Genomic DNA, 27,473 nt, shown 5'->3' with positions numbered 1-27,473 from the left:
CTTAAAGTTAAAAGATTTTTTAGTCCATTTACTGAGTTGTGCAGCCATCTCTACAATCTAACTTTACAGCATTTCTATCACTGCAAGATCCCTCAGGCCCATTAGCAGTCACTACCAGCTTTCAGCCCCAGCCCTTTGCAAACATTAGTCTACTTTTTGTCCCTATACGTTTATCTTTTCTGGATGCTTCATGTAAATGGAATTATACAGTATGGTAAACACACTTTTTATCCATTGATTTTTATATTCAACTAAGTTCAACATGTATCCAGAACCAAATGTTTAAATTTTCTTTCTAAAAGTTTGAAAATATTTATCTTCCTTGATACTTACTACTCTTTCTGCTTTCTCTCTCTCATATTGAAAGAGACTTTCTTTTAAATGATCACATTCATTCATTAGCTTCTTATTTTCCTCTTCTAGCATGAGGTCTTTCTTTCCACTCTCAATGAAGCCTCTTTGGATATTAGTTACTATCTCTTTATGATCCTCTTTCTGATGAACATCATCTAGTTGCTGTTCAATGCACGGATTTTCATGTTGGAGTTGACATATCCTCTCTTCTACACAGCTCCACTTTCCAGTGGAATTATTCACTTTAGCTTCTGCATTTTCATACATCTCTTTCATTTCCTTTATTTGCTGCTGTGTTTGGCTTAGGTCGTTTGGAGAGTTTCTAAAGCCAATGACTTTTTTCTGAGAGTATCTCTTTTCTTACGGAACTTATCTTTTAAGGTACTGAGTTTAATTTGCGTTTTAGAAAGTTGTTCAGTAAGAAACTCATTCTTATCTTCTACTTCGGAAATATCAGAACTCATTTTTACTTGTATGGAAACATCTTGTGTTCACTCTAATGCAAGTTTTAGGTTTCTTTCTGTTTTCACACTTTCACTGTGTTTACTTATAGCGGAAGTCAGTCTAGACTGATGATTCAATTTCAGCTTCCAGTCTTTTGTTACTTTCTTCTTCCTTCAACAGTTCGGAATTGAGTCTTGTATTCTCAGCTTTGAGATCATTAAGCTCTTGTTGATACCGGAATGCTGTTTGTGTTATCAATTCCTCATTGAGTTTTATATACTTTTCAAGGGCAGCATTTGTTTTTTTAACAATTTTAACGTCCTTAAGATATTTATTTTCTTTTTCCAGGTTGTCATTTTTCATTGTGCATATTTCCTGTCTGAGTATAGCAATATCTGTCTTCAAAATGCAATTTTCATCCATCAGATCTTTCATTTCTTCGTGATTATGAAAATCCTAAATAAAACAAAAGAAAGTTTTAGCTAGTACTCAATAAAATAACATATCATGATTACCTCTGAAGTTAAAGAATAACCTGCACATCCATATACTAAAAAGGTTACTGTAAGTGGATATCCAACTGGAGAAAAAGTTGAAGCAAAACTTTGAACCTTATAGAGCATAAGTTCCAAAAAGTTCAGAAATTTATTTAAAGTCAATGAATTTATAAAAGTAAACACACACACACACACACACACACACCAGAGAATTTTTAAGAATTTCAGAATTGGAAAAACCTTTCCCTGAATTACAACAAACTCAAAAGCATAAATTAAAGCATTAACAAATTTGACTAAATTAAAATATATCAAAAAATTGCATTTACACTTTGATATCTAACCCATACACCACCTTATAGTAAGAACCTTACTTCACACGTATTTGGACAGATAAAATTTCCCTGAGTTATTACAGTTCTGTTTTGCTGATAACATTCTATTTCAATTTGACTCTTTTAGCACTTTTATAGTCAGTTGTAAGAATTACATTTACTAAATCATAAATCTAGACATTATACTAGTCACTCCTATATACATTCATTGATGAACTCATCTAGTTACCACAATTTTGAAAAAGAAATTTAAAAAACATAAGCAAGCTACAGGATTTTCCCCAGGACTTCTGACTCTACTTCTAGTTCTCTGACAGATCACAGTTACTTCTGTGGTGTAAATGTATCAATACGAAAGAAAACTTTTATTTCAAAACACCAATGGTAAATAAGATAAAATTTATAGAGCTCTTCTTAGAATATCATGAGATTATTTGTGATTGCAATAATTTGTTTCCTCTTTATAGTATTAGGTACAGTAATCAATATGAAATAGCGGGAAGTACAAGGAACAATTTTACTGGGAAAAAATCTTTATCAATAGGTTATCACTAACTATATATTATGGCATATTATTGTTTTCAAAGGCTCTTTGTAATAAAATAATATCCTATGTGGATGCCAAGATTTATAATAAATATTAATAATTGTACCTGTAAGTGTCATCATTCATTTTTTGAAAATGAGATAACATTTCTGGTTTGTTTTAGACCAAAATATTATATATTAAATCAAGAGGATATTATAAGTAACATTGATAAAATAAAGTTTAAAATATAGAATTTTTACCAAAGATTGATTTATCTGATTTGGAGTATTCCTTGTAGTCTTCAGTTTCATCTCTAGTGATTGAACAGTTGGTTCAAGTTGTTTTGCTTCAACTTCTTTCTTATATTGTTTCTCTTTCCTTTCTAATTCTTCTCTATTTTTTTGTACAGCATATTAACATTTGTTTTTTCTTCACTTTCTTGTCTTAAGATGCATCTGCAGATAAAGACATTTATCTTAAAATTCATTTTGTTAAAAAACAAAGAGATCATCCTGTGATCTTCCTCTGCAGATGCTCTTTATCATCCTAATAAAATTTCTATGTTCTGGATTATTTTTCCTTTGTAGTTCTCAGATATTTAATTTATCACTTCAACATCTTCAAACGAATGTATATACTTGAAAAGTAGTAAGGAAAGAATATTCTGCTAAAGTTTTTGTTACTAGTCACTCTAGTATGTATTATAAAAAAGGATACTGGAAATAATTCAGTATAGTTAGAAGTTCAAAATTACCTTTTCAAATCACATAGTCATAATTACTCCCCGATTAGAAAAGATCATTTACAATCAACTAAAATTTTAAAGTTACTATTTATTGACAAGCGTATAAGGTCACTAGAAATAAATTTTCATCTGTATGAAATATTGTAGGTGTCTCCCCAAATGATTTATGGAGTAAGATGTCTCTCACACAAACTATATCTGCAGATGATTGTCATCTAAAACTAGGCTAAAGAGTCTAACATCTGTTACCCCACACTTTTTATAATTCTTTATTAATACTTCCAATTCACCTTCTTATTACATATATTTTATATATTTATTAAGCTATTGTTCATTATGTGTAATATATAATTAATGCCCTTAATAAGTGTGTGTATGTTTACACAAGTTATGTTTTCCTGTGAAATCTAGTCCCAGAAGTAGAGTTGATGAGTTAAAGGGATGTCAGGTTATTTGAAATTTTGATACACAGCACTAAGTTACCCTTCAGAAATAATTTACCCATTTCATATACCAACAGTGTATGAGAATGCCTTTTTCCTCACATTTTCAATGGTAGTAATTACTTTTTCAATATCAGCATGACTTTACAAAACATATCTTATTTTATGTTAATTTGCATGTTTCTGATTACCAGCCAGGGCTAAATATCCCTGGTAAAACTATAAAACTTGTTAATCATAAGGAACATTAGTCCAATTTTGAATTAGTTTATAGCACAATGACAATTATCTGCTGAGAAATACTGCTATAGGTGGCCAGGCACGGTGGCTCACTCCTGTAAACCCAGCACTTTGGGAGGCCGAGGTGGCCAGAACACCTGAGGTCAGGAGTTCGAGACAAGCCTGGATAACATGGTGAAACCTCATTTATACCTAAAATACAAAAAATTAGCTGGGCATGGTGGCACATGTCTGTAATCTCAGCTACTAGGGAGGCTGAGTCAGGAGAATCACTTGAACCCAGTATGCATAGGTTGCAGTGAGGTGAGAACACACCATTGCACTCCAGCTTGGGCAACAAGAGAGAAACTCCATCTCAGAAAAAAACAAACAAAAAAAACAAACAAAAACACACTGCTATAGGCTTACTTACCTATCATGCTCTTCCTTCAGTTTCTTGGGAAATTGCTGAGGATACGTTTTCCCAACCTTTCTTTGTTTGGTTAATCTGTCAGCAGCAGCAGAAGATGTACTATGACATACATTTTCTGATAGTTGTATTTTTTCACTTTTGTGTGTATTATTTCCTTCTTTGGCTTTTAATAAAAGTAATATGAATAATAATTATTATTTTATTCAATAAAAAAACTTTTTCCCTGATTTTTTCACTTGATTCAGGTTAACTATCACCATTTTAATGATAAAAGTATTTTGTGCTTACTTTAATTTTATCATTATACATAATAATTATCATACTTATCATTTTATCATTGAAATTTTTGTCAAGTCTGCTCATTTCTGTTTGAGTGAATGGAATAATTTTCCAAAATTTCCAAAAGGACTCTTCTCCATTTTGTGCTTTTATTCGCATCCACTCTTTGCTATCTGATATAAATGTTTATGCTATCTGACTGGCAGAAACAGAGAACTAAAAAGACACAGGCATAACATATATCTTCTGTCATTGCCACCTGGATTTTACATGAAATAGCCAGATTAAGAGGATGTGACCTTGTAGGCCTTCAGGAAGAGTAAATTAGTTTTCCCTTTTCTGCACTGAGCTATTCTTTTCCCCACTGCCTTTTATCTCTCTCTCTGTCTTTTTTTTTTTTTTTGGATCCTGGGATATCAAAAAAGTGAAAGTTCTCCCTGAACTATGCGAACCAATGTTTGCCACAACACAAGAAGCAGAGTGAAAGTGCTGAGTTTCTAGTGCAGAATTCTGGAAAACGAGATGCTTCCCAGGTTTCACATTCAATTACCACAAACATTTATAGGTGGAAAACATACGGTACAGTTATCTACTTTAGCCCCATTATCTACTGAAAATGGGAGTCAAACCAAGCAAGACATATGAAATGTTTCATCCAGAGCTCTTGAGGTGGCATTCCCTAGCATTTCACGGCACCAAATAACATGATACAATTCCATATTGCTGAATGACATAAATTACCAGATAAATTTATCAAATTAGTCAGATATATTAAAAGTCTAACTTGAGCAAAGCAATTTAACACCTCAGAGGGTGGAAAGAGGCCTCATCTGCTTTTACTTTGAAAGAAGAAAATCTCTAGATTTTTGTCTATCTTTAGAACACAATGTACAGAACTCAACTTTCTACTAAAGAGTCAAAGGCTAAATTTTTAGCTAAGAAATTATGCTTCTTTCTTACATGATAAAAATCATACATGCCAAAACTTACCATACTTTATTAAACAACATAATGTAAGGTCTGATTCAACAGAAATATTGGAGTGGTGATTTTTTAAAATATGTGGAAGTATATATTTGTTTTCAAAATATTGGAAATAACCATGATGGAACTATAAATTCAAACAGTTTGAGCTAAGCAGATAAACTGGCGTGCATGAAAACACATTAAACAGACTCATTTGGCTGGGAATATTCATTGCAACTCTCAAAGCTAGACGTGTTTTTGTGGCTTATCTCAGTCATTGCTTCCCTCCCATTGTATTCCCATTCTATCATTAAATAAATGTAATTCATCTCTAAATGAATACAGAAAAAAGAATCTAGAATCTAAAGCTTATTTCTTTAGCAATTTCTTTATGTTGATCTGGTTCAGAAGGTCACATGGTATATGGCTGAATTAGTTTCCCAGCTCATATGCCACTTGGAAGACTGAGAGTGAGACTTAGGTTGATTAATGAAGGAACATTATGAGAATATTCTCCAGAACCGTTGTTTAGATAGCAGGACTAATCTACTTTGACACATAATTACACATTTAGAAAACCCCGCTGTAACTGTACACATGAGATTTTCTTGAATAGAAAATTTGACTAAATCAAATAATTGATAAAGAGAAAAAAGAAGCAGCAAGTGAACCTCTGTCTTTTTGAAGTTGGACTTTCTCTTTCTCCAAAGCCAGGAACTCTACTTGTAACATGCCTACCTCATTCTTTTTACTATTATTATACTTTAAGTTCTGGTACATGTGCACAATGTGCAGGTTTGTTACATATGTATACATGTGCTATGTTAGTGACCTTGGAATATCTTGCTGTAAGTCTTCCAGCTATATTTTTGATGTTCTCTCACTATGTGGCAAAGAATAACACGCATTTTATAATTCAAGATTCATGGTTTTGTAGTTATTAACACTGGGATTGTCATACAGCGGCTTCTGGAATAAGCACTGTGTTGGTTTTCTGTTTTTATAAGTATCTGTAGCAGCAGAAATACTGTGACTTTCTATCTGAATCATATGCTTCATTTCTTTGGGGTGGGTAAACCACAAATCAAAAAGACTTTCTGGATCTCTAGACTGAGACCAATGCCTAATGTCTAATTTCCAATTAGTGGTATTTGGGTTTATATATTTTTCCATTTGCATGTCAAACTCTTAATCATCTTTCATTTCAATCATAATTACTGGGTTCCTTACTTTTTCAGTTTCTATATCATAACAAAAATTTCCATCATCTGTGTTAGAAACAAGCTGTGTGTCTGGTTTGTTATCATTTTTATAGTCTGATTTATTTTAATTTAAATGAAGCTTAGAAGATGACTGGTAAGTGTATTCCAGGGACCTGGAGTGTGAATGGAATAAAAAGACATTTGACATGGGCTTCCTCTGTTCAGGCGCTGCCTGGACTGCCACAGAGCTAGACCTTCCAGATACATTTTTCTCCTCACAATCAGGGACACGATTCATCAGACTAGAGGGCACTCCTTTTTTGTTCATCCCTCTTTAGAGTTACCATGTAGGAGCTCTTCCTCAGGGCAAGCAGTAATTTTGGAGTTTTCAGAACTTTTACCAATATTCAGCTTGAACTTCTTTGTAATGAACTTTAAAGAAAGTCATGAATATATAGATTCATTCCCTTTATCACTGTTCTTACCCAGTTCTGGTTCTTGAGACTTTTGGGGGGGGGGGCAGGTGCAAAATGGAAAACAAATTTGCTTGTTTTGTTTCTCAGATGTCTTTTCTGTCAGAGTGCATGTTTTAAAATTAGCTTTAATCAAGTATAAACAAAGAAATATTAGAAAATAATTAAAATTTAACTGTGAAACTCAATCTATGTGTTGCTACTCTTAAATTATGGGATTGTAACTAAAAAGAGAAAAATAATTTGCCTTGGCTTAACATAGGACAGAAACATGATCCAGCAAGCTGAACTCTCAGTGTCTGTTTGGACTAAACTTAATGCATTATGTGTAAAATCTACCAGAAATGAATTCAAAGATGATAGGTAGTATTATAAAAGCTTCCTCTCTTACAAAGACTTTACCTCAGCATACCAGAAAGAGTGAGCCCCTACAGTGCATGTTTATTTCTGAAGATTAACAAGAGCACTAGGCAAACACTAAATTATTAAGAGCTAAACTGAACACCAATAAGAAAGAGAAGCAAACTTTTAAATTCTAATTCAAATGATATACTATGATAGTGTTATGTATCTAGATAGAATTTCTGCTCATATCCACTTCTAATATATTTTAAGTTCCGGTAGTGATAGGGTTTGGATTTTTTAAATTTTAGTAACATTTACTATGTATTTATGTTGAAATAAAGTTATTGTTCACACCCTGACACCAAAGGTCCCATTCTGCAAGGTAGGATTCTCTTAACAGGCAACTGCATTGACTTTTATGACCCCATTCACTCCCTGAACACAGACACAGAAGTCAACTGGTGACCACAAAACAGAATAAATCTTTAACCTCGGCACTGGTGACCAGCAATATAAAACTGCACCATTTGAAGCACTGGAAATGATGACTCCTTTAACACTACTTTAACTCAGTGGCCATTGTGGTTAAACTGTTCATAATTTCTATTCCTCAGTAATATGACCCAATATTTCATGTTACCTTCTGTATCATGAGTAAGGTTATACAAATAAAAGAGCAAGATAATTCTGAAAATATCTTGCCTCAATTCCAAGGGTAAAGACAGCTATGAGTTACTAGAGATAGTAAGAATTACTAGAATAACTAATAGTTACTAGAGATAGTAAGAATATCTTAAGTTTCATAACTGGTTTAGATGTTTTAAAAATTAAATATAAAATTATGATCTATTGGATTCTAAAGGTATAGTCTAAAAGATCATGTCATTTGGACTATGCTTTGTTAGTAAAGCAAAAAAAAAACCTAATATTAAACAAGAACTTAAATTTTCATATGCCTGTGGTTGCTTTTTTTCACTTCTTTCACACCTTTCTTGCTCTTCCTGTAAAGCCACTGGTAAGGCTTGTTCTGTTGACAAATTCATTGATTTAGTTCAAATGAACTAAGAAGAGTTAGATAAAGACTATAATCTTTATAAAAATAAATAGAGAATAACATTTCTTTGTATTTTATATTTTGAGAGTTTGAATGAAACAATGTTTACTGAAATATTTACTTCTGTAAGAAATACTTCTAATTATCCAAAACTTCAACAAACCACTTGGGGAGACACTAGATATCGCCAGATTCAAGCCATGCAAAATCTCAGGGTCACTCACAAATTGTTCCACCCAACACAAGTCAACAAAACTGTTGGAACCAAAACAGAAATTTGAAATACAGTCAAAATATACAATGTAATGCTTTACTATACTTCATAACAGTATCTTTTTAACAGGACACTAATTGAGTCGACAGTTACTAATAATTTGCAAAATTATTGTTCTTTATACCTCAATTAGTGTGCACCCCATTTTTTACATTACAAATGTTTTCCCCTGCTATTGTGAAAAATGTATTTTCATCTTTTAAGACTCAGAAAGTAGGCTGGGCATAATAGCTCACATCTGTAATCCCAGCACGTTGGAAGGCCAAAATGGGTGAATTGCTCAAGGCCAAGAGTTTAAGACCAGCCTGGGAACCATAGGTAACCTTGACTCTACAATAAATTAGACAGGTATGGTGATATGTTCCTGTTGTCCCCGCTACTCAAGAAACTTAGATGAGAAGATCCCTCGAGCCCAGGAGTCTGAGGTTTCAGTGAGTCTCAATCATGCCATTGCACTCCAATCCTGGGTGATAGAGTAAGAACTTGTATCCAAAAAGAGGAAAAAAAAAGGCTCAGAATGCTATGTGAAATCTTCCTTGATTCTAGCTATCTTTCTCCACACACACAGGTGTCTGCTTCGTTGGGGTCCCTTAGTACCTTGTCAATTTTTCTAGTGTCACTTTACCACCTGACCTGCACATCATGTCTTTACATGTTGACCCCATTTGCTGCTAGACTGTAGAGGACAATCTTTTGAATCATCTTTGTATAAACAGTCTTAATTTTGCTAAATAATTACTTATTGAGTTCCTGCTAAGTGTTAGGCACTGGGGAATAAGGAAGGAAAATAGAAGCTGTCAGGGATGGCTTTCCTAAGGATCATCCATGAGCTGAGCCTTAGAGAGTGAGGTTAGCCAGATTAAGCAAGGCAGAGGGCAGGAAAGGGTGAGCACATGCCAGGCAGCAACAAGAGAGGAAGAGAAGCCTCCAAGAGTGTATGTATTTCTCTGCAGAAGAGGAATGGTGAGGGGGCCATTACCAGCAGCTCAGTAATTCCAGAGAAAAAGACAGATGGGGAAAGGGATACAGATGGAGATTTGGGCAGAAATCAGTTTCCCTTTCTTTTCTTTTTTGGGACAAGGTTATACTCTGTCTCCCAGACTGGAGGGCAGTGTCATGATCTCAGCTCTCTGCAACCCGGCCTCCCAGGTTCAAGTAATTCTCCTGCCTCAGCCTCCTGAGTAGCTGAGATTACAGGCGCGTGCCACTACCACCTGCTAATTTTTGTATTTTATTAGAGACGGGGTTTCACCTTGTTGGCCAGGCTGGTCTTGAACTCCTGACCTCAAATGATCCACTTGCCTCAGCCCCCCAAAGTGCTGGGATCACGGACATGAGCCACCGTGCCCAACCCAGAAGTCAGTTTCTGAAATCCTTAAATAAACCTTTAAGATGCTTGGACATTAGGTATTCAGGAGTGGTTCACGGATCTATTTGCATTAGGGATAATTCACTCTAAATACTGTGAGGAGCATAAAATTCTGAGGCATATAAATCAATGAACAAAGATAAAATGTAAGGCAATGTTGCAAAGATGATGCAGGCCTGAGGAGATGTTTTCAGAAATATTTAGGATATTGGTATCAGTGGCCATTATAAGAATGAATTTCTATTGAATAAATAAATGTATATATCTGAGTCCCTGGAGAAATACACTCTGCTCATTACTTTACAAATTTTATCAAATGAGAAGTAAAATAATATACATAAACTCTTTCAGTTACTTGTATTTACTTTACCCTTTTTCTGTTTCAGTTTTACTGTGCCAAGGAAATGCATTTGGGTTTTGTGGTGGTTGTTGTGGTTGTGGTTGTTTTTGTTTTTTGAGATGGAATTTCACTGTTCCTGCCCAGTCTGAAGTGCAGTGGTGTGATCTCAGCTCATGGCAACCTCTGCCTCCTGGGTTCAAGCGATTCTCCTGCCTCAGCCTCCCAAGTAGCTGGAATTACAGGCATGTGCCACCATGAACAGCTAATTTTGTGTTTTTAGTAGAGATGGGTTTCTCCATGTTGGTCAGGCTGGTCTCAAACTCCCAACCTCAGGTTATCTGTCCGCCTCAGCCTCCCAAAGTGCTGGGATTACAGGCGCTAGCCACCGCACCCAGCAACATAGGGGGATTTTGTTTTAAAAGTTCTGTTTCCTGGATCTACCAAGCTCATGAGAAAATAGAGCAAACAAGTCATTTGCATAGGTAAGAAACTTTGGATTTATAGCTTGTCCTCACTACTCTAGAAGATTATCATCATGTTTTGCAAAGCAAAATGTTAAACACAGACATAAGGGGAAAAAGAAATTAAAACTGTAGGGGTGGGTGAAAAAATATTGCATAATTTATTACTGTTGGCCTCATCATATGACTGATTAAGGGCACTGAATTTAACTTGGATGTGAAGTAGACCTCATATTAGCTGCAGTTAATCAGTAGACCAGGCGTCCTAGCAGAATTAAATTTGATGCTCCTGTGTTATCTTTAAATGACACAGCTTTTCTGAAAACCCTTACTCATAGTGCATGATTATCTATTAAGAAAAGGTGATGGAATATGTGAATACAGCTGAGGAGACACCACAAGGCAAATGCTCAGTGGTTCCCATTAATATTGGGAAAATCAACACTATAAAACAGAAAGCCATAGACATTATTTAATATTTGGTTTTGGGAGGTATTTTTAGTGACACTGCATACAGTTGTACCTAATAATTGCTAAATTAGAGGCGTAAAAGTAAAACAAAGGCACATTGTGTTTGACTTGGAAATCTATAGACATCTAGCTGGTTTTCCCATCCAGCCACAAAATTCTAAATATAATCATGGTACCTGCACTCAAATTTATGTTAAATACCAACCTCAATGAAATCACTCTTTCTTCTCATTCTCTTTGTTATTTATAAGTTGCTTTCCTTAAGGGAAGAATACAAATGCCTTGCTAAGAACCATTCTGTTTGGTTGTAGGCTGCATAAGGGGAGTAAACACAAAGTACATTTGATCAGAAAATGACTTTTTAAAAGTCAGAACTATGGTATCATGAAGCCAAACGAGGTAATCTAGAATAAAATTTTCTATGCTTCTTTCCCTTCTTTGCTCTCTTTCTACTCTAATAACTGTGATTCACACAGGTAATGAAGAGTGTAATTCCTTGATAGAAACACAGCTCCAAGATTAATCCTTTCTTTAACTATGAAGTTCGCGCGTCCAAAATCTGTGGTAGTTGCTGTCTGATTTTTGATCACTGATGGTGATACAGATATTTATCATCAACTCACTACTTCCCAAATCTTTGAAAAGTCTTACTATTGATGGTTCAACTAGTAGAAACATGATGTAAAATATCTGAAAATAAAGTTTTTATTTATTAGAATGTAAATAATAATACAAATTGTAATAAGGTGTAAAAGTTCTTTCTTCACTGAAGCAGTACCATGTTGTCCTCTACCCCACAAATGCACTACTCCCCCGTGGTCTAATGTATTTTAAAAGTCCTGTAATTGCTATTAACTCAGACAAGTTTACTTAACTTGTTCTAAGCTTCTGGTATTTACTACAGTTTACTTTCAATCACTCAACCATCTCTGTTATATATGTTGTTTTCCATGAGAAATTTGTTTATTAGTAATTAAGATTCTTCAGGGATAAGAAAATATTTGAATAACTAAGTTTGTGCATAAACACATTAAGGTCAAATACCCATGACATTATTGTGTGTTTCTGTGTACTAGAGACAAAAACTTCAAAAAAATTTTAATGAATATATGTTAAATTAAAAACTGCTTTCATTAAACTGAGATAATCTTCCCTCAATGCATGTATACCTTCAGAATTCACATAGACCAAAGAATTGTATAAAATATAATAGCCTTAAAAATCTTATTTGTAGCTGGCACAGTGGCTCCCACCTGTAATCCCAGCACATTGGCAAGCCGAGGTGGGCAGATCACCTGAGGTCAGGAGTTCAAGACCAGCCTGGCCAACCTGGTGAAACCCCATCTCTACTAAAAATAGAAAAATTAGCAGGGTATGGTAGCACGTGCATGTAGTATCAGCTACTCGAGGGGCTGAGGCAGGAGAATTGCTTGAACCCGAGAGGCAGAGGTGGTAATGAGCCAAGACTGAGCCACTGCACTCCAGCCTTGGTGACAGAGCAAGACTCTGTCTCAAAAACACAAACAAACAAACAAAAAACCTAATTGTTCCCATATAAGTCTATGTTCATACAAGATCTGAAGAGTACACAACACCATGAGACAGGACAGACATATATTTTAAAAGTTATATTCCTGGTTTCTGTAAAAATAAAATAGTTGAATTTAAGCTTTCAAGACAAGTCAACAAAAAGAGCAAAAAATGCAAAAGTGAAACTCGAAATGTCATTTCCCCATCAAGGGCTCATGATCACTGGACATTCACAAACTATACTGTTCAAAACATTAGATCTGAATTTTGATCCGAGTATCCCTTTAGTAGCAGTTTCATTCAAGGATGTCCAAGAGGTAAAATAAGACAATATCATTTGCTATTTTCAGTTTTCTTTTCTGAGAACAGCCCAGCATTCTTCTTCAGAGAAATGAATTGTCCTAACTTCATAGGCTAAAGGCTCATGAGTCATAGTTCTAAGGGCATTAATAAAATATGGTGGTGCATGCTTGTATTCTGAACTTTTCAGGTTTAAACTCTCATATAGTAAATGCTAATAGATACAAACTGATTAAAGAAAAGCCCTCTTAATCTGACATTATTTTTCTTTTTATTTCTTCATTTATCAGCAACAGGAGAGTGTAACTAAATGTGGTAAAGTGGTATGAGGGAATACAATGAACAGTGTAAAATGAATTAAACCAGAGATAATCACACCAATGTGGGTACGAGTGGAAAATATAATACAAAACACACCAAAGAAAGTGGCAGAAAGGTATATAAAGTGTATAACCACTCACATACCATTTTAGGACACAAAAAATTCTGCATATTATTTCTGAGCATCACAATGTAGTTAAAGATTTCAAAAGGGCATTGAAATGAAAAACAACCAACTTATGATGTTGGTAGCCTCTATGCAATCATGTTTTGAAAACTTTAACACCAAAAAGGCTCAAAATCACCATTTTAAAAGACTGAGTCTACCAGTCATAAATGAATCATTTCTTTCGTCATTTGTAATAGTCAAAGATGCCACAAGTGCACGCATGCACACGTCTATATATACACCTACACACACAGTCTTGCTCATTAGAACATCTGATAGGCTTCAGATCATCAGTGTAATAACACTAGCAGCAAGCCTCTGAAGTTAAAACAGAAACTGACACTTTAATAAGTAAAGCTTTCCTCTAGGTAAAGATCGGAACTCCAACTAGCACTTAACTCACTGGAAATATCTTAAGAGTCTCAAAATTCACTGAATCCCTGACAAGTATAAAAATTTTATACTGAAAACTTCATGCTATTCAAAACATTAAAACAGAAACATCTGACTTAAAGCTTACATTTTTAAAATCTTTTTTATGCTTCTAAATTTGTTTTTATTCAAATATGGATACCAGCAATAACATTTATGTCAATGCCTTCTGTTCAATATTGAACAAATAGAATTAGGAATGAGAATAATATGAGTACATCCAATCATTGAATGTACTTTATTTCCAGTATTCCATTAAATGTACCTGCTCTCAATGTCTGTACATTCTTTCTTTGTACTGCTCCTTTCACAGCAGGATCTTCCACTTCAGTGCTAGGCTGAATGGGTTTTAAAAGAAAACGATTCATAAATCATATATATTTCATACAACATGGAGTTAGTGATTCAAAAATATACATAATTAATTACCTTCCAGGAAGGATGTTTTGCAGGAGGCCCTACAAAGCAAAGGGGATATGTCATCAATTATATGTAAGTATGACAGGGCCAACCAAACATTCATGCAGTGTTACTGTCGAGCTGAATTCTCAGGCCTGGCTATAAAAATAATTACTTAAGGTTTTGAGGGTTCTTCTTGGCTTCTTCTTTTCATTGCCTAGGACAGCAACATGACAGAAACACAATGAGGAAATTAGGAATATAGGATTCCCAAAATGCACAGTTTACATTTCAAGTGAGATTATGTTTCAAATGCCTATACTTAAAATAGAAAAGCATTGATATAACCGTGAACATGTGCACTGATGAGGAGAAAAGGGACCATTAAACAGAGGGGCAAATCAAACCTGAGAGAATCAATGTCAAAGCTGATGGTGAATGTACAGAGTATTTTAACTCCACACACCAGAGGCATTGCTGCCAGCACAGCACAAATAAATTCCCCTTGTCTTGTCACTGAGGAAATACGCAGTTGGGATGACAGTTCAGGTGAATGTGTGATTCACCTCTCTTCAAAGAAAGGGTTCTACATTGATCAGCTAGGATACACACTTATGAAATAACAGCTAATCAAACTACTCATTTTTCCCATGATCACATGGGCTACTGCAGCACCTACATTTCTCCTATCCCCTCATTTGGCCTTGAATTAGAGCTCCTTGCTCCATTCATGCAAGGTGGTCCATAAAACACATCAAATAAACCATGTCAAATAAGCTTCTGATATCAAAATATTTATCAAAAAAGAAAACATTGAATGACCACAGACTTGCTGGATATTAATACATATTTATATTTCAAAATCAGTGCAGTATTTATTGAAAATGAGAATTTTGGTTTTCATGGAATGAATTTTATGATTACTTCTAAAATTAACTAAGTTTGGTATATTATCTTACACTGTAAAGGACTTTTATAAAACAGCTATCATATCAAAGAACTGGCTGTCTCAAAAAAATTTCGCCAAAGCATCTATATGCAACTTAATCATATCTTATTCACTCATGTCAGTGAAACTTCTCTCCCTGAGGCCTGACAGTTATCAAGTGAAATGAGCTGCTGTGGTTTACCCCAACTCTAGCACTCCCTCCTGTCTCCAGTACTCTCCACAGCAATAACCTCTTTTGTGAGACTGGGCATATGCTGAAGCAACTGGAAGTGAGTTGTCTCAAGTTTACTTGGCTTTAACTCCCAAGACCCCAGAAAATGTCTTTCTTTCCTCCTTTTGTGTCCTTTCACCATCCCTCTTCCTTTGAAAAAACGATTATCAGAACTGTCATCCTGATGCTTCCCTTCCTAACTGCTTTTTATGGATGATTGTGACCACTTTTTTCATCTGTATTCAGCAGTAGTATACACCTGTCATCTCTCTTTTTTCATCTCATTTTCCTTCCCCTGTGGCTAGAATCATGCTCAGAAATAAAAGGAAATTAAAACTTTCCCTGGATTCTGTTATTTTTTAAATTGCTCTCCAGTGGTTCTTTTTCCAGATTTCTCTAAAGGAAGGCTATTCCCTTGCTATTCAGAGCTGTGTCCAAGGACCAGCACAAACATCACCTGAGTGCTCATGAGAAATGCAGACTCCAATACCTGCTGAGTCAGAATGTGCACTTTCCAGAAGCTTCTCAACGAATTCATGACAATTTGAATGCCCTGTTCTACACTGGTGTGCTTCCATATTGGTTTACCCTAATTGGCCTTTTTGGCCTAGCCTCAACTTCTTTCCTATTATGTCCCTGAATTTAATACTACGTTATAAGCCATAATGTTTCTAATGAACTTTTAATCAGGCAAAGCTTCTCTAATTAATTTCTTCCCAATAAATCACCCAACACTATTCTTTTCAATTATGTTAATATGATACTATCCTATGAAGTTACAACATTTTCTATAAAAACAAATTATAGCCATACATGGCTGACCATTTACGGTGATGTTCATCTATGGTAGATAAAACACAGGTCTGCATGGTAAAGTACCTCAATCCTTAATGCCTCCCCAGTAGCGAGAATGACAGCAAGAGAAGGAAAATGTTACTGTAATTATATGACACATTTTGGTACTGGAAGCTCACTTTATCTTCCTTCCTATTTCTAACACCCTGTTCTTCCTTCTTCTACAGATCAATTTGACTTTACTACCCTCCATTACATACATCCACTTTTTTTATTTATTCCATGTACACTCTGCCCTCCTCATTCTTTCTTTCTCTTTTATTCATTTCCTCTTCCCTCTCTCCTGACTTGCCTCAGGTCTTAGAGTATGTTAAAATGGAACTCATAACTCAGCTCCTTTAGTGGTACTTCCAATAGAATCAACTGCTGACCCTTGGTTAGAGACACCACTTATCACCATTTCATTTCTCTTTTACTTATGATACAGTTAATAGGACATTTTCTTTAGTTGTTAAACTCTATTAGTGCTCATATTTTAAAAGAAACATTCCATCAATGCCTTTTTTTTTTTTTGAGATGGAGTCTCACTCTGTCACCCAGGCTGGAGGGCAGTGGCACGATCTCCGCTCACTGCAAGCTCCACCTCCCAGGTTCACACCATCCTCCTGCCTCAGCCTCCCGAGTTGCTGGGACTACAGGCACCCGCCACCATGCCCGGCTAATTTTTTGTGTTTTTAGTAGAGATGGGGTTTCACCATGTTAGCCAGGATGGTCTTGATCTCCTGACCTCATTACCCGCCCACCTCGGGCTCCCAAAGTGCTGGAATTACAGGCGTGAGCCACCACGCCTGGTCTCCATCAAATGACTTTTTAAATAAAATACGGTTCTCACCTTTTCCTTTTCCATTGACTATTCTGTTTCCTTTTTCATGAGAAGGTCCACGTAAAGGCTCTGACACTTTCTCGGGGACACACTGCTAAGGTAATATCAAGAATTAGTTTCCATTTAAAATTTTAATGAGTTGCATCAAGAGTTTCTTATCAATCTCTTTTTATGAAACTGGGTCTCACTCTGTCAACCCAGGGCTAGAATGCAGGGGCCTGATTATGGCTCACTGTGATCTCAAACTCCTGACCTCAAGCAATCTTCCCACCTCAACTTCCTGAATAGCTGGAACGACAGGTGCATACCATCATGTCATGCTAATGTTTTTATTGTTATCTTTGTAGAGACAAGGCCTCATTATACCTCCCAGGCTGGTCTCAAGCTCCTGGGCTCAAGCAAATCTTCCACTTCTGCCTCCCAAAATGTTGAGATAAGCAGTGTGCACCACCACACCCAGCCCTAATCAGTTTCTTTAAATCAATCTCAATGTTGCCCAGGCATGGTGGCTCACACCTGTAATCTCAGCCCTTTGCAAGGCCAAGGTGGGTGGATTGCTTGAGTTCAGGAGTTGGAGACCAGCCTGGGCAACATAATGAGAACACATCTCTACACAAAAAATACCAAAAGGAGTCAGGCATGATGGTGTGTGCCTGTAGTCCCAGCTGCTTGGGAAGTTGATGTGGGAGGATCACTTGAGCCTGAGAGGTGGATACAGCAGTGAGCCAAGATCATGCCACTACACTGTAGCATGGACAACAGAGCAAGACCCTGCCTCCCCAAAAATTTCAATTTAAAATGTGAGAACAAAGAGAGATACAAACAAAAAACAAGCCTAATTAGTCAATGAAATATGAGCTTAAGCCAAGAAAGAAAACGAAAAACATGAAGTACAATAAAGTACATGGGGAACTAGATCTATAACAGAGCCTTCGGTCTTTCATAACTCTGATAATACTAATTAATATTTATGCTGCAATTAGTTTTTTGTAAGTACTTCTGTGATAGTGTTTCTTACTATAAGACATTCAGTTAGCTAAATATGGTCATCTACCATTACCTGAAAAACATTATTATAACAGAGAGAGAAAACTGGAACTTTCTATCAACTTTCCACCCAGAAAAAGAATTGGTCACCAGAATTCTAAAGAGTAATGTATGGCAGACACATGAAAAAATGCTCATCATCACTGGCCATCAGAGAAATGCAAATCGAAACCACTATGAGATATCATTTCACACCAGTTAGAATGGCAATCATTAAAAAGTCAGGAAACAACAGGTGCTGGAGAGGATGTGGAGAAATAGGAACACTTTTACACTGTTGGTGGGACTGTAAACTAGTTCAACCATTGTGGAAGACAGTGTGGAGATTCCTCAAGGATCAAGAATTAGAAATACCATTTGATCCAGCCATCCCATTACTGGATATATATGGAAAGGATTATAAATCATGCTGCTATAAAGACACATGCACATGTATGTTTATTGTGGCACTATTCACAATAGCAAAGACTTGGAACCAACCCATATGCCCATCAATGATAGACTGGATTAAGAAAATGTGGCACTTACACACCACGGAATACTATGCAGCATAAAAAATGATGAGTTCATGTCCTTTGTAGGGACATGGATGAAGCTGGAAACCATCATTCTGAGCAAACTGTTGCAAGGACAGAAAACCAAACACCACATGTTCTCATTCATAGGTGGGAACTGAACAATGAGAACACTTGGACACAGGATGGGGAACATCACACACCAGGGCCTGTCATGGGGTGGGGGGAGAGGGGAAGAATAGCATTAGGAGATATACCTAATATAAATGACGAGTTAATGGGTGCAGCACACCAACATGGCACCTGTATACATATTTAACAAACCTGCACGTTGTGCACATGTACCCTAGAACTTAAAGTATAATAATAATAATAAAGAGTAATGTATGGCTTGAAACGGTATATTTAATGGAACATGAGTTGGGTCTAATAAAAAGCTTAAGAAATGTTAATCTAAAATCTCAATGTTAAGATTCCAGTTGAATGATACTAGAAAATATATTGTAACCCTCTTTGCTACCGATGACCTATTTCTATTTTATTTCCTTTTTAATTATGGCATAATTTCTCAACATAACATGTCAAAACTTATACACCCTTAAATATTAAAAAATAATACAATGTAAGCAATATTTTAAATACAATATTTAATGATTAGATACATTAGGTTTATTATATTACTTATAACATTCCATTATATAAAAATTCATTTGTTTATTTATTCAGATTAAACAACTATTAAGGCTGAATGTCTCATGTGTGTAACCCCAGCACTTTGAGAGGCTGAGGCGAGCAGAACACTTGAGCCCAACAGTTAAAGAAGAGCCTGGGCAACAAGGCAAAACCCTATCTCTACAAAACTCAGCCCAGCATGGTGACACAGGTCTATGGTGACATAGCTCTATTGTTTCAACTACTTGGATGGCTGAGATGTGTGGATCACCTGAGCCTAGGAAATGGAGATCAGAGTGAGCCAAGATCTCACCAGTGCCCTCCAACCTGGGTGACAGAGTGAAACCCCATCTCAAAAAACAACAAGTAAAATGCTTCTTACATGGAAGGCTGTATTCTAGGTACTCCAGGATACACACAAATATGTTTACTGACCTCCAGTAGCTTATGGTATGCAGGAGCTTCCAATGATCATTTAAAAAACTAAATAGAAAACCTTCTGATGTTCAAACTTTCAGAATATGATATAAGGACTTTGAGTGGTTATTTTATTTTATTTTATTTTTTAAGATGTAGTCTTGCTCTGTCACCCAGCCTACAGTGCAATGGTGCGATCTTGGCTCACTGCAATCTTTGCCTCCTGGGTTCAAGCGATTCTCCTGCCTTGGCCTCCTGAGCAACTGGGATTACAGGCATGCACTATCATGCCTGGATAATTTTTGTGCTTTTTTTTTTTTTTTTTTAGAGACAGGGTTTCACCATGTTGGCCAGGCTGATCTTGAACTCCTGACCTCAGGTGATCTACCCACCTCGGCCTCCAAAAGTGCTGGGATTACAGGTGTGAGCCACGATGCCTGGCCAAGTAAATATTTTAAATAAACTACAATGACAAAATTATGATGATAAAGACTTACCATATTGGTATTAAGAGTCTCTGCTTCTAGAACTGGTTATTTGCAGGAAAATACATGTTATTCAATTAGATGAAGTGTTTTATATAAACTCTTCATGGACAACTCATAAATCACATAAAAATCCCTTTTCAATACAAATCTTAAGAACATAAATTTAAATTTCTGCATTTCCACAATTCATATTTTTAAATCAGATGCAATTTTGCCCAGGCTGTTCTCAAACTCCTGTGTTCAAGCAATCTTACTGTCTCAAACTCCCAAGTAGCAGGGACTACATGTGTACACCACCAAACTCAGCTATTTTTCTACAATTTTTAATACTTTTTTAGTCTCACTACGGAACCAATAATATAAGTATAGAAACAATCTCTCCTAAAAACTATATGACACCAAAATGATAAGTTTCCAAGAACAAAAGCTATATGCTATGTGCTGAACATTTCTGCCACTAAAAATTACCAGGAGGATTCCATGATTACTGCAAACAATTTGATCCACTGAAGATTTATACAGGAATAAATATTAAGAAAGTCACACTCGTATGATTGAAAAGTCAAAGTATTAGTATTTATCCAAATAAACTTTAACCAAATTTCATATTTCCTCTATTGGAGAAAGCATTTCCTAATGTGATTTTCCTGTGACTACTTATTTTCCAGTTCATTTATTTTTCAGCTCCCACCCTGTCACAGTACTTACCAATCTTTATTAGTTACCAAAGTTAAACACACTTTTTGAATCAACTAGCCATGTGTATGTTTTTCTCTGACCAGCTTTCCATTACCACCATAAAACAATGATAGGTAAACCACGGCTAAATTTGAAAAGTAAATACTATGCAAAACTACACTCAGAGTGAGAAGATTAATTTTACAAGAGACCACTTTACCTTAGTAGCAACACTCAAGTCTTCATCATCCAATGTAGGCAATGAATCCACACACAGTTCATGGAAAGTGCTTGAGAGCAAAAATACACAATGAAAATGAGCAAGTTGATTTCTTTACAATTTTTTAAACTGCCAGTTTATATCCAGCTTCCCCCTCAAAAAAAGGAAAACATAATCTGGGAAAGGTCAGTGATCTATATATTAAATTATGATTCTTGATATAATTAAAATATGTCCTCTGTTCTAAAAATAGATTTTAGTTACCTATTTCTGCCTCCATCTGTCTAAATCTATCAAATATTCAATGAAAACTAACCTTGAGGTTTATAACAAATAGTGACAGTCAATATATTGGCAGAGCCTGACAATAATGTGCCCTGAAGCTGAACTTAAAATTCAATTAATGGATGACATAAATTTTGTTCCCTAAACTGGAATAAAACTGATGACCTAAAACAAGGTAGAAAGATCCACTGTCTCTTTTCCGTGATCTGTCTCTGGATAAAAGACTAATCTACATCACTTCAAAATGGTAGTCTTGATTCCTCAGCATGGATCCAACTTAGGAAGGTCCTATTGCTTTCCTTTACCCTAAATTGGTACAGGAAAGCCCCCACAATATTTGAAATGTATGAAAGCTAAATGTACAGAAGTCAAATAGCAAAGGTGTATGTTCTTATTGAGAATACTTTTCCCAGGAAGATTAAAATATTAACAATTATAAAATCCCATTATTTTCACTCTATAGGTCCTACCTTATTCAGGTCCACATAAACTAGCAAGCCCTTAAAAATTTTCATAGGCACTCAGACACCCAAGGAGAGAGACTGCCAGAAAAGAAACAGAGTCATGATAGTTGTACCTCTATTTCCCTAAGTACTATCTAAGTATATTTCTTCCTATGGACACCCACTTCCAGATTCTACTTCTGCAGGGTTCCACAGAAGTCTCCAATCTTCAAATCTTCAGTGTATGAAAGCACAGATTCCTGAAAGAATGGCCTCAAATGACGACAAGTAGGAGCTCTCTATATCCCTGCTCCTGAAAAACAAGCTAACTGGAGCCTCCATCACCTGCCACCAGCTATACACACTACGAACTACCCAACTGAACTCCATGACTGATTTGCCAGCTAATCATGCCCCTGACCCAGCCCACATGGACATGGGAAGGACTTCAGTGAACTGTGAAAAGAGGCAGAGGTGAGGAGACACCTGCCCTGTACCACACATCTATGTAGTTCAACAATTTCCAGCCCCTTAGTACTCCAGGGGCTCTAAGCCACCCCTTTGTAAGTCAGGATGGAAGTAGATGACACCACATTTCTATCTGCTGTAGACATTCTTCCCAGTGTCTCAAAATGTTTTGGCATCTTTCAGTAAAAATCTTCAAGTTTGTCAGTCCTTGATTTAAAAAAAAAAGCAGCAAAATTTTTAGAGCTCCCTTGAACCTTCTATTTTAATGTGCCTTTGTAGATAATTCCCAACATCTTGTGTCCTTCATTTTTATAATTTATCTTTATCAAACTTGTCATAAACCCCAATACTTTGATCTCTTGTAGAAGAGTCCGTACTCCTATCCAATCCAGTGTTGTTTATCTTCAAACTTGGACTTCCCCTGCTCATTCCATTCTTATCTACTTCCATTGGGTTCACCAGCTAATTCCATTCTCATTCTATCCACAGACTCACTCCCGTTTGTATTATTAAAACACACGCCAATAGGACATAAAAAGAAGCAAGAGTACTGGGCTTTACCATGAGTTCAAATCTCATTTCTGCCAATTCCTATGTCTAAAAAAAAAAGCTTCCTAATCTCTTTGAGCCTCACATTCTCTATCTAGAGACTCACTTGACCAGAATGTTCAACGCAGATAAAAATACTAGAAGGTATTTTAATTCATTCCAAGATTCCTTAAAATTCTGTAATTCTATGACCTCTTGATTCTGTCTATAGAAAAACTTGGAATACATAGGCAGCAGAGTTTGAAAAAATAATAGACCAAAAGAAACACCAAGAAAAACAGAGAAGAAAGTTTTAAAAAATGAAGACAAGATTATAAAAAAGTCATGGAAAAAGCAACAAGACTAAAAATTGTATTATGGAAGTAAGCAGAAATACTTGCCTAAATGGAAAACCAAACTGGGAAGTCAAATAATTTGTCTCTAAGACTTGCCTAAACTTGCTTTGGTAAAACTTACAGTCCTATGGCCAAAGCTAAGTCAGATCTGCCCTAAAGCCTTTGAAGGTAAAAATAAGATACTGGTTACCCCTGAAATCATCAAATTTATTAGGACTAACCACATTCTAACAATAAACTTAAATGAGAGTTCAAGGTATTTAAACTCTCATTAATTTAGAAGTTAATCAAATTAATGAATCCGATTGATCTGATTCAGACCTATACTTTGATCCAAGGGCTGCACAGATATCTATCAATCTATGCTGAGGAGCAAGAGAAAGGATTTGGAAGGCAGGCAGGCTGATGGTCAAACTGTAGGCCAGCTACTTTGTTAACTATGGGATCATGAGGCAATTAATCAGCTCTAATCCACAGTTGTTTATTTAACAGTAGGTTATAGGAACACAGATGTTATGATGGCTTTATGAGATGATAAATGCATAGAACATATTAGGATGTCTAGCTCAGAATACAACACTCAACAGATATTAGTTTCTTCCATCTATATTTTCTTAGTTAACATAATTGTTTAAATCTATGAAATCTTACCTGACTGCAGATTCATCAGAAATTCCAACATCTATTAAAGAAAAAGGTAAAATGCATTTTAAATCAATAATAAATGTACAGAATATTAAAATCATAAGAATGCACAGTGATGCATGCCTCTAATCCAAACTACTTGGGAGGATGAGGCAGGAGGATCACTTGAGGAGCCCAGAAGTTTGAGACCAGCTTGGGAAACATAGTAAGACTCTACCTTCATAAAAAAATTGTGCACACTTTTGTGTATGCTTTAGATCCTGTTTTTTTTGTTGTTGTTGTTGTTGTTTTGGTTTGGTTTGGTTTTTTAAAGCATAAGACTGACGCTTTGTTATAAAGCATTCCTTTGGGAGCATGTCTGGGACCTTATTAGAATTAACATTCATTATATGTATTGGTAGGTAATTAATGCAGTAAGAACTCTTCCCTCTGTATTTATTAGATGCAAAGAAGAATAAATTTATTAAAATTTGGTATCTACAAGTGAACTGCAGTGTACAAGTCATCCTAGACAAAGCCTATGAGATTGAGTAAAAATGGTATTGTTAGCAGAACAGGTGTGATGAGTCAACAGTGTCAAAGAGCATGATTTCTGGACCAAAATATGAGGGGCCATTACAACAGAGTATACACTAGTACCCCTAATCCACTATATGCTCAGAAAGACATACTTGACACGTTTTTCTCTGCTGTCACACCACAGCAACAATCATCAACAAAGAAGGCTTCTGTGACCAAATGTGTGGAGAGTTTTTCCCCACCAACAAACAAGCAATCATTCCTGCTGATGACACAATTCAATTCTCACACCCTATCTACAGATAACATCAGATTTAATTTAATTTATAAATTAAACTTTGTCATAGATATGTATGTATAGGGAAAAACAGCTTGTGATTCAGTACTATTCATGGTTTCATGCATGCACTGGGGGTCTTGGAATGTATCTCCCACAGTTAAGGTGTAGTTACTGCACTTATTTTGTTATAACACAACACAGCCTCTCTAGCTCTTCAGTTCAAACTGTTTAGTTTAGAATAAAACATGCTATCGCCAGAAACCAACAAAACATAGGAATCAGACCAGAAACAGGAATCCTTGCAAAGACTTTCCAGCCACCAGTGGAGAAGATCTCAAGAGAGATCAGTGTGTTACTCTGGCTAATACTCTTCTGGGGAAGGTGCTGGGTGGTTTCCTTAGTTGTAGCTATTTGCTCTATCCTACGTATAACACGGCCCAAATTCACCTGCCATTTTACCTCCCACAGAAAGAACCACTGGAAAGATCACTCCTTTAAGAGCTTATCCACATTCAGAGAGAAGCTGAATAAACACTGGGGAGGTATGGCAGGCTGCCGGGCAATATTATCTGATGTGAAAAAATATATAGAAAGAAAACTATCAATGCCCTTTTACTACAGGAATGTTCTAATGCTTGCCCATCTCCCTAGTAGGAGAAAAAATTTTTTTCACCTCGCATAAAGCAAAACTCCCTTGTCATCTCTCATGACAGAATCTAGTTGTAGGTGAGTCGTGTCATCATAATACAGGCTGTTGTCAACCTCATCCCTCAAAGGAAGAGGATCAGTGAGGAACTTATGTATTTACCTAATAGCATTCACTTCCTGGTCTTATTTCCAACCGAAGGTAAGTATGAAAGACTTTGTGATTCCAGTTTTATAAAGCACAACCCTTTGCACTTGTCCCCTTCCATTGCTAAAGAGTCTATCTGGACCCACCTCACAGAGCAAGATGCTCCAGGTTGTGCTGTGTAGTACGGCGTGGTGTCCTTTTCCTCAACCCTTTCTATTATGTGCCACATATCTGTACAAATCATGTTTTCTAAGTATGTAAATCATATCTCATCAGAATACATCATTCTTTACAAAGATAAAGAAGCAAAAGAAAAACAAAATGACAAAGAACATCTTAAATGACTACATTCAACTGCCATGGAGCTTTAATTTTTTAACTACTCAAAAAGATATCCACTCTTCTTATTCCAACTATATGACTCTTCTGAAAAAAGTAAAACTATGAAGAGAGAGTAAACATCAATGGTTGTCACGAGTTGCTAGGGAGAAAGGGAGAGATGAACAGGCATAGCACAGAGAATTTTTAGGGCAGTGAAACTGTTCTGTTGATAATATTACAGTAATAGATACATGTCATGTCATTATACATTTTTCCAAATTCACAGAATGTACAGCATCAAGAGTGAGGCCTGATGTAAACTATGAACTTCAAGTGATTATAATGTGTCAATGTAAGTTCATCAGTTGTAACAAATGGACCACTCTCTGGTGGAAAATACTAATAATGGGGGAGGCTATGCGTGTGTGGGAGGCATGGGATATATGAGAAATCTCTGTACCTTCCTCTCAATTTTGCTGTGAACGTAAAACTACTCTAAGAAATAAGATTATTGATTTAAAAAAAATATTCAGCTGGGCACAGTGGCTCACGCCTGTAATCTCAGCACTTTGGGAGGCAAAGGTGGGTGGATCACCTGAGGTCAGGAGTTCAAGACCAGCCTGGCCAACATGGCAAAACCTCATCTCTAATAAAAATACAAAAATTAGCTGGGCATGGTAGCTGGCACCTGTAATTTCAGCTACCAGGGAGGCTGAGGCAGGAGAATCGCTTGAGCCTAGAAAGCAGAGGTTGCAGTTAACCAAGATCGCACCACTGCACTGCAGCCTGGGAGACAGAGTGAGATTCTGTCTCAAAAAACAAAAAAGATATTCACTGTCTATGCATCCCCGGATCTCCAGAACAACAATTAAAATAAATAAATAAAAAAGATGGCTGGGGGCAGTGGCTCATGTCTGTAATCCCAGCACTTTGAGAGGCTGAGGTGGGTGGATCACCTGAGGTCAGGAGTTCGAGACCAGCCTGACTAACATGGTAAAACCTCATCTCTACTGAATATAAAAAATTAGCTGGGCATGATGGTGCATGCCTGTAGTTCCAGGTACCTGGGAGGCTGAGGCAGGAGAATCATTTGAACCTGGGAGGTGGAGGTTGCAATGATCCAAGATTGTGTCATTGCACTGCAGCCTGGTCAACAAGAGCAAAACTCTGTCTCAAAAAAAAATAAGTCAATAAAATTAAAAATAAAGATATTCACTGAACCTGTTACTATGATATATTTAAGCAAGACACGGCGACCCTAAAAATTAGAGATCATTGAAGACCAAAGTAACAACATGTGGTCATTATTTCTCAAATTGAAGTATATAAAATATATAAAATAAATAAATTTAATTGCATGCTTAGGTAAGAAAATATTGATAAAAATGATTGAATATTTCATCTTATTTCATAATTCTAAGCAGGGCTTTAGCACAATATGAAAACTAGATTATTCATGTAATCCAAATAAAAGACAATTTTTATTCTAATTTTAACTCAGAAATTATTTTGCTTATTTAACAATTTTACTGAAAGGTAAATGAGATAAATAGGACAGATTATAATTACCTGACAT

At 36.0% G+C, this 27,473-nt stretch overlaps 1 pseudogene; it reads right to left on the bottom strand.

Moving 5' to 3' along the window:
• Positions 1–282: 282 nt before the first annotated feature.
• Positions 283–27,473, bottom strand: LOC129138963 (putative ankyrin repeat domain-containing protein 20A2; annotated as a pseudogene).

This window comes from Pan troglodytes, chromosome 14, assembly GCF_028858775.2.
Source record: "Pan troglodytes isolate AG18354 chromosome 14, NHGRI_mPanTro3-v2.0_pri, whole genome shotgun sequence".
NCBI classification, from domain to species: Eukaryota; Metazoa; Chordata; class Mammalia; order Primates; family Hominidae; genus Pan; species Pan troglodytes.
This window is presented reverse-complemented; position numbering and strand designations above follow the sequence as displayed.